The 16,787-nt window shown below is 32.6% G+C and overlaps 1 protein-coding gene across 1 annotated transcript in view; it reads left to right on the top strand.

The window, feature by feature from the left end:
• The first annotated feature begins 4,063 nt into the window (after positions 1-4,063).
• Positions 4,064-16,787, top strand: part of LOC143241896 (uncharacterized) — a 44,495-nt gene continuing 31,771 nt past the window's right edge. Inside the window, exon 1 of the mRNA XM_076485201.1 lies at positions 4,064-4,155. The gene's annotated coding sequence lies outside the window, so the exon portion shown is untranslated. The remainder of the gene's footprint in view (positions 4,156-16,787) is intronic.

Raw genomic sequence — 16,787 nt, 5'->3', positions numbered from 1 at the left:
CGATGTGTGTCTAACTGAGACATAATTTTTTTGTAAATATTTCATCGATGTGTGTCTAACTAAGACATAATTTTCTTGTAAATATTTCATCGATGTGTGTTTAACTAACACATAATTTTCTTGTAAATATTTCATCGATGTGTGACTAACTGAGACATAATTTTATTGTAAATATTTCACTGATGTGTGTCTAACTAAGACATAATTTTCTTGTGACTATTTCACCGATGTGTGTCTAACTGAGACATAATTTTCTTGTGACTATTTCACCGATGTGTGTCTCACTAAGAGATAATTTTCTTGTAAATATTTCATCGATGTGTGACTAACTGAGACATAATTTTCTTGTAAATATTTCATCGATGTGTGTCTAACTAAGACATAATTTTCTTGTAAATATTTAATCGATGTCTGCTTAACTGAGACATAATTTTCTTGTAAATATTTAATCGATGTGTGTCTAACTAAGACATAATTTTCTTGTAAATATTTCAACAATGTGTGTCTAACTGAGACATAATTTTCTTGTAAATACTTCACTGATGTGTGTCTAACTGAGACATAATTTTCTTGTAAATATTTCATCGATGTGTGTCTAACTAAGACATAATTTTCTTGTAAATATTTCATCGATGTGTGTCTCACTAAGACATAATTTTCTTGTAAATATTTAATCGATGTGTGTCTAACTAAGACATAATTTTCTTGTAAATATTTCATCGATGTGTGTCTAACTGAGACATAATTTTCTTGTAAATATTTCATCGATGTGTGTCTAACTGAGACATAATTTTTTGTAAATATTTCATCGATGTGTGTCTAACTAAGACATAATTTTCTTGTAAACATTTCATCGATGTGTGTCTAACTGAGACATAATTTTCTTGTAAATATTTCATCGATGTGTGTCTAACTAAGACATAATTTTCTTGTAAATATTTCATCGATGTGTGTCTAACTAAGACATAATTTTCTTGTAAATATTTAATCGATGTCTGCTAAATTGAGACATAATTTTTTTGTAAATATTTCACCGATGTGTGTTTAACTAAGACATAATTTTCTTGTAAATATTTCATCGATGTGTGTCTAACTGAGACATAATTTTCTTGTAAATACTTCACTGATGTGTGTCTAACTGAGACATAATTTTCTTGTAAATATTTCATCGATGTGTGTCTAACTAAGACATAATTTTCTTGTAAACATTTCATCGATGTGTGTCTAACTGAGACATAATTTTCTTGTAAATATTTCATCGATGTGTGTCTAACTAAGACATAATTTTCTTGTAAATATTTAATCGACGTGTGTCTAACTGTGACATAATTTTCTTGTAAATATTTCATCGATGTGTGTCTAACTGTGACATAATTTTCTTGTAAATATTTCATCGATGTGTGTCTAACTAAGACATAATTTTCTTGTAAATATTTAATCGATGTCTGCTTAACTGAGACATAATTTTCTTGTAAATATTTAATCGATGTGTGTCTAACTAAGACAAAATTTTCTTGTAAATATTTCAACAATGTGTGTCTAACTGAGACATAATTTTCTTGTAAATACTTCACTGATGTGTGTCTAACTGAGACATAATTTTCTTGTAAATATTTCATCGATGTGTGTCTAACTGAGACATAATTTTCTTGTAAATATTTCATCGATGTGTGTCTCACTAAGACATAATTTTCTTGTAAATATTTAATCGATGTCTGCTTAACTGAGACATAATTTTCTTGTAAATATTTAATCGATGTGTGTCTAACTAAGACATAATTTTCTTGTAAATATTTCATCGATGTGTGTCTAACTGAGACATAATTTTCTTGTAAATATTTCATCGATGTGTGTCTAACTGTGACATAATTTTCTTGTAAATATTTCATCGATGTGTGTCTAACTAAGACATAATTTTCTTGTAAATATTTCATCGATGTGTGTCTAACTGAGACATAATTTTCTTGTAAATATTTCATCGATGTCTGCCTAACTGAGACATAATTTTCTTGTAAATATTTCATCGATGTGTGTCTCACTAAGACAATTTTCTTGTAAATTTTTAATCGATGTCTGCTTAATTGAGACATAATTTTCTTGTAAATATTTCATCGATGTGTGTCTAACTAAGACATAATTTTTTTGTAAATATTTCATCGATGTGTGTCTAACTGAGATATAATTTTCTTGTAAATATTTCATCGATGTGTGTCTAACTAAGACATAATTTTCTTGTAAATATTTCATCGATGTGTGTCTAACTGAGACATAATTTTCTTGTAAATATTTTATTGATGTGTGTCTCACTAAGACATAATTTTCTTGTAAATATTTAATCGATGTCTGCTTAACTGAGACATAATTTTCTTGTAAATATTTCATCGATGTCTGCTTAACTGAGACATAATTTTCTTGTAAATATTTAATCGATGTGTGTCTAACTAAGACATAATTTTCTTGTAAATATTTCATCGATGTGTCTAACTAAGACATAATTTTCTTGTAAATATTTCATCGATGTTTGTCTAACTGAGACATAATTTTCTTGTGACTATTTCACCGATGTGTGTCTAACTGAGACATATTTTTTTGTGACTATTACACCGATGTGTGTCTAACTGAGACATAATTTTCTTGTGACTATTTCACCGATGTGTGTCTAACTGAGACATAATTTTCTTGTGACTGTTTCACCGATGTGTGTCTAACTGAGACATAATTTTCTTGTGACTATTTCTTCTTTCGTTTATTGACTTTAAAGCTGAAGGATATTTGGGGCAAGGCTAGTTTTAATGTTATGAAGTAACGTGTTTCTTATTCCCCACTATTTCTTTTCTTTTTTCCCGTCAAAATGAAGAAAGGTTGAAGGTTAATCTTTACGTTTAAAAGTTTCAATATAGGTTCACATGTACCCAGTGCTAAGAACGTTATATCTAAACTCTACAATGTCAAGTTGGAACGGAATGTATCAGAACTACATTTGACATTTTGGTGTTTTAGTGTGATTGCAGCACAAGAATATGACATCTAGCACCCACAATAAATTAATTTAACGAGGCTTTGCCATCATCGGTAGGACAAAACAACAACTGAGGTATGACGCTGATTTATAAACGTTTAAACGGGTCCAATTAGTAAATAATTCTCACAAACGAACCTGCAATCTCGTAATGCATTCTGTAAGAAGCTGTTTTTCAACAATTGTATATTCGTTGAAATTATAATTGTTTTTATTCCTTATCCTTGATATCCTTTCTTGTAAAAGCTGTTTACGAAGTAAAAATTAATATGGATTTTGTCTTCTTTATACAAAATTTGATGTTGTACTTAAGATTCAGTCAAACCATGACAGACGTTACTTTATATAAATTAATCTACAAGGATATCTAATAAAATTATAGCTACTTTTGAATTTTTTTATAACTTTCATGTTGAAAGGTGTTAAAATTTATAAAAATATTAAAGCAAAACTCTTATTGTTTTAACTTTCTATAATAAAACATGAAGATGGAAGAAACATTTCAGAAGAACCATTACAGTGGAGAAGTCTTTATACAACGGTGTGCAGTCTAGGGCCCTAGAAAATGTATATTATCTATCGTGCAGTACAGAGCCCTAGAAGATGTATAACACCTGTTGTCCATACGACCTTAGAAGTTGTACAATACCTGTGTAAGGGACTATTTTTTTTTTTTCTCGTGAATTTAGTCGAACAGTTTTGTCTCTAATTTTTATCTTTTTTTACTATGGTTGGAAAATTATTTTCCGTTGCAAAGGAAATATATTTGTATATATATATATCTTTGTAGTCAATACTTTGATTGTTTCCCTCTAATGTTGGGTTTGACATGCCACTTATATTCAGGTTTCTACTTCTTAATCTAAAAATAAAACACAATGTGTTTTTTTCCAGCACATTTTTGCTCTGCGTTACTAAATGTATTACAGTGTTTACCTACGCGTTACTCTCGAGACTGGCTGTTCGAGAGCCCTGGAAACAAGTAACACCTTAGAAACTCTCCACAGCTGTTTCCATAGCAACGATAAGCAGAAGCCATAACTATCCAGGAGACATTGAAAATATGCGCCAGCACAAAACGCGTCTCACAAGAAGGCAGGCTGGCTTCTGCTGGGGTCGTTTGAAACGGTTACAAGGTAAGGTTTTCTTAGAATAAAACATCAAAAAATACTTATCGATATTTAACTCAAATCTTTACGTTCGTGAAGTAAGAGACTGTGAGATATAGTCGTGTTTGATTAACAGTGGAGTTACTATTTTACTGCTCATGTTTGATTTAAATGTATGTTTTAGTGTTCAAACAAGATCGTGTTAACTAACTTAACCTATCTAACGAGTTTTTAAACTTAAGGCCGTTTCATAATAACTTAACGTTTCTAACGGATGTATAAACTAAAGCTATTTTATATCTCTTTGAATTAACGTCTCGAAAAGTATTAAAACTGAGGCAGATTTAGGTGTTAAACTTAACAGATATGAACGCCTAAATTAAAAAGCCACAACAAGAATTGTTATTGCTTTTAAGCGACTAGTCCACTTCCCTAGTTTAACCTAAGTATTGCCAAGGTTCCTTGTATGCTTGTGGTCTTTCACAGCGGTTCTTTCCAAACTGTGTGACGCAGAATTTTTGTAAATATTAAGTAATTTTTATCTATTAACGTAAATTTATTACCAATTTAATATATTTTTTTAACATTTGATTTATTTTATCCTTGAGACACAATATAACAGTAATATTTTGCTGTAGAACGGCGTCACTAGGCCTGCCAAATGGACTTGTTTACGTATGTTGCAAAACACTTTGGTACATTAAAAGAGTGTCTCGAAGTGAAAGGGTTTGAAAAGCAAGTCCAGGGCTCTAGACACTGGTATGCTAATGGGATTCTATAGTTTAAGGCCTAAGACGAGGATGCTTACGGCCTTCTGCAGTGTAAGGCCTTAGACGAGGCATAAACACTAAACGACCGAATAAGAAAACGTTCGCTCATTTCGAACGTCATATTAACAAACGTTTTATATTTGATTCATGATGTCAAAGTACACGTAGGTTCAGTAAGTATTCACACAAAACAATAAAAGCCTATATAACCTTCGAACGGTGGACCTCTCGTCTGAAGGAAAAAACAGTCAAATAAAAAATATCTTAGTAAAATAGTTATGGTCAATGTAGCGGTGTAGAAAATTCGTATACAGTTGTAACCATTCTTTACGTAATTCAGAAAAGAATTAGTTACCTGCCTCCTGACTTTGTACAGATTTGTACATCATTTGTACCCTGTAGTTCTGTAAACTGTACATAACGTACAGTACTTTAACTGATTTACAGGTGAATATAGTTAATTATGACAGACACCTGGTGAATAATATGATAAAACATGACATATTCCTGGATAATGTAATAGAAAGTGACAGTTATCTGGTAACTATAATAGATCATGACAGTTATCTGGCTATTATAATAGATCATGACAGTTATCTGGCTACTACAATAGAGCATGACAGTTATCTGGTTACTATAATAGAGCACGACAGTTATGTGGTTACTATAATAGATCATGACAGTTATCTGGTTACTACAATAGAGCATGACAGTTATCTGGTTACTATAATAGAGCACGACAGTTATGTGGTTACTATAATAGATCATGACAGTTATCTGGTTACTATAATAGATCATGACAGTTATCTGGTTATTATAATAGAGCGTGACAGTTATCTGGTTACTATAATAGATCATGACAGTTATCTGGTTACTAAAATAGAGCATGACAGTTATCTGGTTACTATAATAGAGCATGACAGTTATCTGGTTACTATAATAGAGCATGACAGTTATCTGGTTACTAAAATAGAGCATGACAGTTATCTGGTTACTATAATAGAGCATGACAGTTATCTGGTTACTATAATAGAGCATGACAATTATCTGGTTTCTGTAATAGAGCATGACAGTTATCTGGTTAATATAATAGAGCATGACAGTTATTTGGTTTCTAAAATAGAGCATGACAATTATCTGGTTTCTATAATAGAGCATGACAGTTATCTGGTTAATATAATAGAGCATGACAGTTATTTGGTTTCTATAATAGAGCATGACAGTTATCTGGTTACTATAATAGAGCATGACAGTTATCTGGTTACTATAATAGAATATGACAGTTATCTGGTTATTAAAATAGAGCGTGACAGTTATCTGGTTACTATAATAGATCATGACAGTTATCTGGTTACTATAATAGAGCATGACAGTTATCTGATTACTATAACAGAGCATGACAGTTATCTGATTACTATAACAGAGCATGACAGTTATCTGGTTACTATAATAGAGCATGACAGTTATCTGATTACTATAACAGAGCATGACAGTTATCTGGTTACTATAATAGAGCATGACAGTTATCTGGTTAATATAGTTAAATATGACAGTTATTTGGTTTTCTTTATGAATATTTTGTTCTAGCTCATAATATTATTATGTTTCATTGTGTTATTTTACAACTCTCTAGTATGACTTATGTTCTATCCTGTTGTTATACAACTCTCTAGTGTTACGTATGTTCTATCCTGTTGCTATACAACTCTCTAGTGTTACGTATGTTCTATCCTGTGGTTATACAACTCTCTAGTGTTACGTATGTTCTATCCTGTTGTTATGTTTCTTCTGGCGATCCACATTCATAGAAACAAAATACAGTCTGATTGTTTGGCTACTTTATATCTGTACTGTTACTCTAGCTTTATGAGAAATGGATTAGTTTCTTATCTAAGATGTTCCCATACATAGTTACTGTTGCTAAGCTACGTGTTAACAATAATTAAACAAGAATAATAGAATTTGAAACAAGACAAATAAACTACTAATTCGTTGGTACCATGACAGTTTATTAAGAAGACAGAAAATTAGGAAACAACAAGGAATAATAACAAGCACGTGCCAAAAGGTAGCTTTTTGGTAAAAGTGTTAAACTGTAGATGTACTTTGTTGAACGAAGTGTTTCAGTGTCTGAAAAGATAAAGTCTCTTCTGTATACATGGAGTGTTAATATATCTCTTTAACACCCATCCTGGGACTCCAAAGCTATTGTTTCAACACCACACTAGTCTGAATAACGATCTGTTTACACATCCACATATTTTAACGTTTCGCCTTTGCAGTTTTCTCAGAGTAAAGGGCCCGGCATGGCCAAGCGTGTCAAGGCGTTCGACTCGTAATCCGAGGGTCGCGGGTTCGAATCCCGGTTGCGCCAAACATGCTCGCCCTTTCAGCCGTGGGGGCATTATAACGTTACGGTCAATCCCACTATTCGTTGGTAAAAGAGTAGCCCAAGAGTTGGCGGTGGGTGGTGATAACTAGCTGCCTTCTCTCTAGTGTTAAACTGCTAAATTAGGGACGGCTAGCGCAGATAGCTCTCGATTAGTTTTACGCAATATTCAAAACAACCAAACTCAGAGTGAATATATACAATTGAGAAAGCCGGATAGGCGAAACGTTGATTAGAGTTTAAGAAAATTGTATATGTATATATATGTATATGGAATTTAAATACAATGTTTTTCTAATCATTTTATTAAAATATTTAAATTCCTCCAGTAAGCACAACAATTTTTTAAAGAATGCACACAAAGTAGGCCTAATAGCACCAACATAACACATTATTTTAGTGTGAAATTAATAGTGTAGCATAATCACCATAGTTATAGTGTCAAATAACATATTTTTGTCCATATGTAATTATTTATACTGACATCCTGATCTGTTGTCGTGATTACAAACATTATGATGTTCAAGTGTCTGGTTGACATTTTAACGAACATAAACTAATTGTTTGTCGTGAATGGAATGATAAGTGACGTCATTTCAGAAGAATTCGATGTTTAACATCTAATGTGTCAAACCGACAGTGTGTAATAAACACACAATGTGTAGCACATATATTTTTTACTTAAGTTGTGTAGCACAGACAATGTGTAACAAGCACACATTGTGTAGCACATATACCATTGTGTAACACTCACAAATAAGCCACGTGTCAAATAATTTCAATTTCATTCCATTCAGTTTAATCGTTATGAGCTATCAAGTGACAAACATAGTAAGATGTGAAATGAAACAGGTTAAACTATATCATCAGGAGTGGATGGGTTATAAGATGTGTCCATGCTCGTGGACAAAGTCGATACGTACATTTACGTGTACATTGCGACGTTAATTAAGTGGAAGTTGGCTGTAATTTTTATAAACGAATTTTAGTACAGTACTTGATGACGTAAGGCTGGCTCTCAAACAGATATAACACTAACAACATAGGCTGAATCGTCACCTCTTGACCTTTCGTATTAATATGACTTTGTGTTACACGTGTGCATGTAGGTTGGTTATGACCATAACCGTGTTACATATAGGTTTGTTTTGACAACAGTTACGTTACGCGTGTACATGTAGGCTGGTTATAGCAATAATTGTGTTACACATGTACGTGTAGGTTGGTTATAGCAATAATTGTGTTACACATGTACGTGTAGGTTGGTTATGACAATAATTATGTTACACTTGTACATATAAGTTGGTTATGACAATAATTGTGTTACACTTGTACATGTAGGTTGGTTATGACAATAATTATGTTACACATGTACGTGTAGGTTGGTTATGACAATAATTATGTTACACTTGTACATATAAGTTGGTTATGACAATAATTGTGTTACACTTGTACATGTAGGTTGGTTATGACAATAATTATGTTACACATGTACGTGTAGGTTGGTTATGACAATAATTATGTTACACTTGTACATATAAGTTGGTTATGACAATAATTGTGTTACACTTGTACATGTAGGTTGGTTATGACAATAATTATGTTACACATGTACGTGTAGGTTGGTTATGACAATAATTATGTTACACATGTACGTATAGGTTGGTTATGACAATAATTGTGTTACACATGTACATGTAGGTTGGTTATGACAATAATTATGTTACACATGTACGTGTAGGTTGGTTATGACAATAATTGTGTTACACTTGTACATATAAGTTGGTTATGACAATAATTATGTTACACATGTACGTGTAGGTTGGTTATGAAAATAATTATGTTACACATGTACGTATAGGTTGGTTATGACAATAATTGTGTTACACATGTACGTGTAGGTTGGTTATGACAATAATTGTGTTACACTTGTACATATAAGTTGGTTATGACAATAATTATGTTACACATGTATGTAGGTTGGTTATGACAATAATTATGTTACACATGTACGTATAGGTTGGTTATGACAATAATTGTGTTACACTTGTACATATAAGTTGGTTATGACAATAATTGTGTTACATTTGTACATGCAGACTGCTTATGACAATAATTGTGTTACACTTGTACATATAAGTTGGTTATGACAATAATTGTGTTACACTTGTACATGTAGGTTGGTTATGACAATAATTGTGTTACACTTGTACATATAAGTTGGTTATGACAATAATTGTGTTACACTTGTACATGTAGGTTGGTTATGACAATAATTGTGTTACACTTGTACATGTAGGTTGGTTATGACAATAATTGTGTTACACGTGTACATATAGGATGGTTATGACAATAATTTTGTTAGATGGCGCTTTCGACGTGAAACTGTTTTTGTTGTTACACGAGTTTTATTATAACGCCTTGAAGTTATTGAAATACACAGTGTCACTGGCAGGGTTATCTGGTTACTAAACACATATTTCTAAACTGGTTATTGAACTAATTGTCTGTGGTACATGATTGTGTTTGTTATAACCTTATTAATAATATCTGTATTTTAAAAAATATATATATCAATAGAACAACTCTAGGATATTGTAAGCGTACCAGGTTATGTTTAAAAGGTTAAAGATAACCTACAGGTTGATGTTTTAATGGGAAAAATATAATATTCATAGATCATATTTTTATAGTAAAATTATATAGAATATCTCTTGCTAACCCCTGGGTTACTTACATATTGTAAAAACCAATGGAAAATCATTCTATTTTCCGATTGAATTGTTTGTTTGATAAAGAGAAAACTTCATAATGAGATATCTGTGTTGTATCGACCACATGTATCGAAACTCGGTATTTAGGGTTATAAGCTAGTGGGAGTAAAACTTGACTTATATGTTTCAATGCAAGTATAACTGAAATTGGTAAAAGTGTATTTCGTTTATTAATTTTCTTTGCTTTCAATTATATCCTAATATTAATATAATCTCTATTATAAAACTGGTAAAACTATGTTTCGTTTATTAATATTATTTGTTTTAAATTGTATTCTAATGTTAATATAATCTCTGTTATAAAACTGGTAAAAGTATGTATCGTTTATTAATTTTCTTTGCTTTCAATTATATCCTAATGTTAATATAATCTCTATTATAAAACTGATAAAGTGTGTTTCGTTTATTAATATTATTTGTTTTAAATTGTATTGTAATGTTAATATAATCTCTATTATAAAACTGATAAAGTGTGTTTCGTTTATTAATATTATTTGTTTTAAATTGTATTCTAATGTTAATATAATCTCTATTATAAAACTGGTAAAAGTATGTTTCGTTTATTAATATTATTTGTTTTAAATTGTATTCTAATGTTAATATAATCTCTATTATAAAACTGATAAAGTGTGTTTCGTTTATTAATATTATTTGTTTTAAATTGTATTCTAATGTTAATATAATCTCTATTATAAAACTGATAAAGTGTGTTTCGTTTATTAATATTATTTGTTTTAAATTGTATTCTAATGTTAATATAATCTCTATTATAAAACTGGTAAAAGTATGTATCGTTTATTAATATTATTTGTTTTAAATTGTATTCTAATGTTAATATAATCTCTATTATAAAACTGGTAAAAGTATGTATCGTTTATTAATATTATTTGTTTTAAATTGTATTCTAATGTTAATATAATCTCTATTATAAAACTGGTAAAAGTATGTATCGTTTATTAATATTATTTGTTTTAAATTGTATTGTAATGTTAATATAATCTCTATTATAAAACTGATAAAGTGTGTTTCGTTTATTAATATTATTTGTTTTAAATTGTATTGTAATGTTAATATAATCTCTATTATAAAACTGATAAAGTGTGTTTCGTTTATTAATATTATTTGTTTTAAATTGTATTCTAATGTTAATATAATCTCTATTATAAAACTGGTAAAAGTATGTATCGTTTATTAATATTATTTGTTTTAAATTGTATTCTAATGTTAATATAATCTCTATTATAAAACTGATAAAAGTGTGTTTCGTTTATTAATATTATTTGCTTTAAATTATATCCTAATGTTAATATAATCTCTAGCATAAAATGATAAGGTTAGTAATTAGAATATCGACCTGAGTGTCACAGGATCCAAGGTTCGAGACGTGAAGACACTGCACACACTCTTACGTTTATAACTGTTATAATAGTCAATACGATTGTTTGATTCAACAAAACCTCTGCTGCGGTATGTGTCACCACCGGCTGGTTGATTCAACATTTTATCACTAGTTGGGAATTAGAAGCTTCTACAACTAGATTACTATGAGCTAGTGAAATATTCACAAGCCCACGTGCGAACAACGTGCCATTCGAGTGCACAATTCCAACGACTGTTTTATAATTACATTATCTGATTTAAACAACATATCACTGTTAATATAACCCACATTATAAAACAGTTGTGTTTTCTTTACTTTAATATTAGTGTTAAAGCAAGTTGTGAAACTGTTAGAGTTATATATTTTTATATGTGTGTGTGTGTATAACTTCAGTATTACTGTTCATATAACAACCTTTTTTTACTAAATATAAGGCACACCATTAATCCAGGGCTGTTTCTGTTCTAATGTTAAATTTTTTTGCATGTTCGACACACACTAAAATAATTGTCTTATCCCATCTGATCTGATATAATTAACTTATATTAAACTATCCTCGTCTCCTATTACTGACAGTTTTCTCCATAAAAAGATATATTTTTAGGCTCCATGTTGCTTTTGTACCTTTCTTTAAATCATCGGTTTGTGTCCAGTTAGATAGATAGCCACGGATAGGGGCTGTGGCCCGACATCACGGTTGCTATTGTAATAAACTTCTGTGATGAATGGTGAAGTTGATTTTATGTAACACTCACTTTGATAAACGTTTCATGAGTCCTCCAACTTTATGAGTGAAGGGTCAAAGGGTTCTCCTTGGTAACATTAGCTTTGTTTTTACATACTTTAATACAACTTCTGTATAATAACACTGTACAACAATTTTTTGAAAAGTTTTTGCTGATTGTGACAGGTACCTGGTGGGTATGCACAAATATAGTTTTGGTTTTGCTTCATCACGTAGGGACTCTGAGAAATAGACAGTTAACTGTTTACCGGCAGTAACGTATTTAATTGCGTTTATGTTTCTAATACGCTATTAAGTTCAACATAATTAAAAGTGTTTTGCTCCTGATCTTCGTTTGTATTCAATGTCCGGTGCATCACGTCACAGTGTCCAACAGTAGTTAGCAAGCATTGACAGATTCCAGTTGCCCTGATATCGTTTCTCCATTGTTGCAGTGTCCTGGTGAAACTGAAGATTTCGAAGAAACGGTACGTGATGGGCAAATTTGGATGTGATTTTCGTGATCAGCAGCCAAACATCTATAAAAACACCCAACAGTGTTCAAGAAGTAAAACCTTTGTTGTGTAGTGTAATCCACTGTACACATCACAACTGTATTATATGTCATACTTGTAGGGACAAACAGGTCATTAGCTGTGCAATTAGTTTTTATATCAGATTAACACTCTGTACAGCCTGTAGTCTTATTCAACGGTTGTTATTTTCTATCTCGGATTTCCACGTCTTAAATAAACATTATAAATGCTTCTTGCACGAGTAATTTATTCGGAAAATTTTCATGGAATTGATTATTTTATTCACGGAAACAGCGGCTTTGTCTCAGGAAAACAATGGTTTGTTTTTTTGTTTTGAATTTCGCGCAAAACTACTCGAGGGCTATCTGCGCTAGCCGTTCCTAATTCAGCAACGTAAGACTAGAGGGAAGACAGCTAGTCATCACCACCCACCGCCAACGATCAGTTTTCGATAGTACTTGAGCTACGCTTTTACCAACAAATAGTGGGATTGATTGTAACATTATAACGCCCCTACGGCTAAAATGGCGAGCATGTTTGGTGTGATGGGGATTCGAACCCGCGACCTTCAGATTACGAGTCGAATGCTTTACCCACCTAGCCATGCCGGTCCAGTAAAACAATGACTGGCTATTTTACGTAATTTCCTTACACGTGTGTCTGTCAAAGTGATTACATTTCAGTTGGAAGAAAATCTCAATCATTGCTCTATACACCCCGACATAAGTTCATCATTGCTCTGTACACCCCGACATAAGTTCATCATTGCTCTGTACACCCCGACATAAGTTCATCATTGCTCTATAAACCCCGACATAAGTTCATCATTGCTCTATAAACCCCAACATAAGTTCATCATTGGTCTATACACCCCGACATAAGTTCATCATTGCTCTATACACCCCGACATAAGTTCATCATGACTCTATAAACCCCAACATAAGTTCATCATTGCTCTATACACCCCAACATAAGTTCATCATTGCTCTATACACCCCAACATAAGTTCATCATTGCTCTATAAACCCCAACATAAGTTCATCATTGCTCTGTACACCCGACATAAGTTCATCATTGCTCTATACACCCCAACATAAGTTCATCATTACTCTATAAACCCCAACATAAGTTCATCATTGGTCTATACACCCCGACATAAGTTCATCATTGCTCTATACACACCGACATAAGTTCATCATTACTCTATAAACCCCAACATAAGTTCTTCATTGGTCTATACACCCCGACATAAGTTCATCATTGCTCTATACACCCCAACATAAGTTCATCATTGCTCTATACACCCCAACATAAGTTCATCATTGCTCTATACACCCCAACATAAGTTCATCATTGCTCTATACACACCGACATAAGTTCATCATTGCTCTATACACCCCAACATAAGTTCATCATTGCTCTATACACCCCAACATAAGTTCATCATTGCTCTATACACCCCGACATAAGTTCATCATTGCTCTATACACCCCGACATAAGTTCATCATTGCTCTATAAACCCCAACATAAGTTCATCATTGCTCTATACACCCCGACATAAGTTCATCATTGCTCTGTACACCCTAACATAAGTTCATCATTGCTCTATACACACCGACATAAGTTCATCATTACTCTATAAACCCCAACATAAGTTCATCATTGGTCTATACACCCCGACATAAGTTCATCATTGCTCTATACACCCCAACATAAGTTCATCATTGCTCTGTACACCTAACATAAGTTCATCATTGGTCTATACACCCCGACATAAGTTCATCATTGCTCTATACACCCCAACATAAGTTCATCATTGCTCTATACACCCCAACATAAGTTCATTATTGCTCTATAAACCCCAACATAAGTTCATCATTGGTCTATACACCCCGACATAAGTTCATCATTGCTCTATACACCCCGACATAAGTTCATCATTGCTCTGTACACCCTAACATAAGTTCATCATTGGTCTATACACCCCGACATAAGTTCATCATTGTTCTATACACCCCGACATAAGTTCATCATTGCTCTATACACCCCAACATAAGTTCATCATTGGTCTATACACCCCAACATAAGTTCATCATTGGTCTATACACCCTAACATAAGTTCATCATTGGTCTATACACCCTAACATAAGTTCATCATTGCTCTGTACACCCCAACACAAGTTCATCATTGCTCTATACACCCCAACACAAGTTCATCATTGCTCTATACACCCCAACATAAGTTCATCATTGTTTTATACACCCCAACATAAGTTCATCATTGCTCTATACACCCCAACATAAGTTCATCATTGCTCTATACACCCCAACATAAGTTCATCATTGCTCTATACACCCCAACATAAGTTCATCATTGCTCTATACACCCCAACATAAGTTCATCATTGCTCTGTCCACCCCAACATAAGTTCATCATTGCTCTATACACCCCAACATAAGTTCATCATTGGTCTATACACCCTAACATAAGTTCATCATTGCTCTGTACACCCCAACATAAGTTCATCATTGCTCTATACACCCCCACACAAGTTCATCATTGCTCTATACACCCCAACATAAGTTCATCATTGCTCTATACACCCCAACATAAGTTCATCATTGCTCTGTCCACCCCAACATAAGTTCATCATTGCTCTATACACCCCAACATAAGTTCATCATTGGTCTATACACCCTAACATAAGTTCATCATTGCTCTGTACACCCCAACATAAGTTCATCATTGCTCTATACACCCCCACACAAGTTCATCATTGCTCTATACACCCCAACATAAGTTCATCATTGCTCTTTACACCCCAACATAAATTCATCATTGTTTTATACACCCCAACATAAGTTCATCATTGGTCTATACACCCCAACATAAGTTCATCATTGCTCTATACACCCAAACATAAGTTCATCATTGCTCTGTACACCCCAACATAAGTTCATCATTGCTCTGTACACCCCAACGTAAGTTCACCCGTAAACACTACAAAACTAACCAAATAACATTTTTCAATCTCAGGTTCACGAGATACACAAGTCAAAAGAGAAATCCACAGAAAAATCACCCATACTGGACTATACATTCCCTGGGTCTCGGCACACTAAACGAAACAAAAACTCAACATATTAAGAAACCAAATAAACACAATCACAAAACTATGTTCACCTGATAAAATTAATGATGAAATCAACAAAATAAAACAAAACTTCATCAACATCAACAAATTTCCTCAGAAAACTTTGAAAAAAATTATACACACACACCTAGACCAACAACAAATCCCAAGATACAACAAACTACAAAACCTTATACTGCTGTGTACCATATGTTCATGACATCAGTGAACAAATAACCAACATTTGGAAACAAAACTTGTAACAGAACATTCCAGTAAACACCAAATTTATTCAACAACCAGGTTCAAAACTAAAGTCCATACTATGAAAAAACTACACTGACAAGCACAACACCAACACGACTTCAAAATTGGAGATACAAGCAGAAAAATGATTTGTTTGTTTGTTTTCTTATAGCAAAGCCACATTAGGCTATCTGCTGAGCCCACAGAGGGGAATCGAATCGCTGATTTTAGCGTTGCAAATCCGTAGACTTATCGCTACACTAGCGGGGGGCCAGAAAAATGGAAACCAGATTCAGAGAACACACACACACAAAACACCTTCACACGTTTTTGAACACTGCAAATCAAATAAACACAACATAACAATAAAAAACACCAACATACTAAGTAGGGAAACAAATATAAACAAGCGCAAGATCAAATAATCCCTACTTATACAGCAACTAAAACCAAAATTAAACAAATTCAAAGGAACCTCTTTATACCAACACTAATTAATAACCTAACATCTAACTGCAGCGCCCTCTACAATCCCGTACCCATTCACTCTCTCGTTCTTAAGACATGCACTTAACAATGGTCAGTTGCAAACTCTCTTTGTTACCTGCAGATGACCTAATAAGGTCGAAACGTTGTTCTGTACTTTATATTAATAAAAGTTTTAATATCCAAAGCAGCCATCTTTAGAATACATTTTCCCTAGA

Source organism: Tachypleus tridentatus, unplaced genomic scaffold, assembly GCF_004210375.1.
Source record: "Tachypleus tridentatus isolate NWPU-2018 unplaced genomic scaffold, ASM421037v1 Hic_cluster_1, whole genome shotgun sequence".
Lineage (NCBI taxonomy): Eukaryota > Metazoa > Arthropoda > Merostomata > Xiphosura > Limulidae > Tachypleus > Tachypleus tridentatus.
The sequence above is the reverse complement of the archived record's forward strand: the minus strand, read 5'-3'. Positions and strand labels throughout refer to the sequence as shown.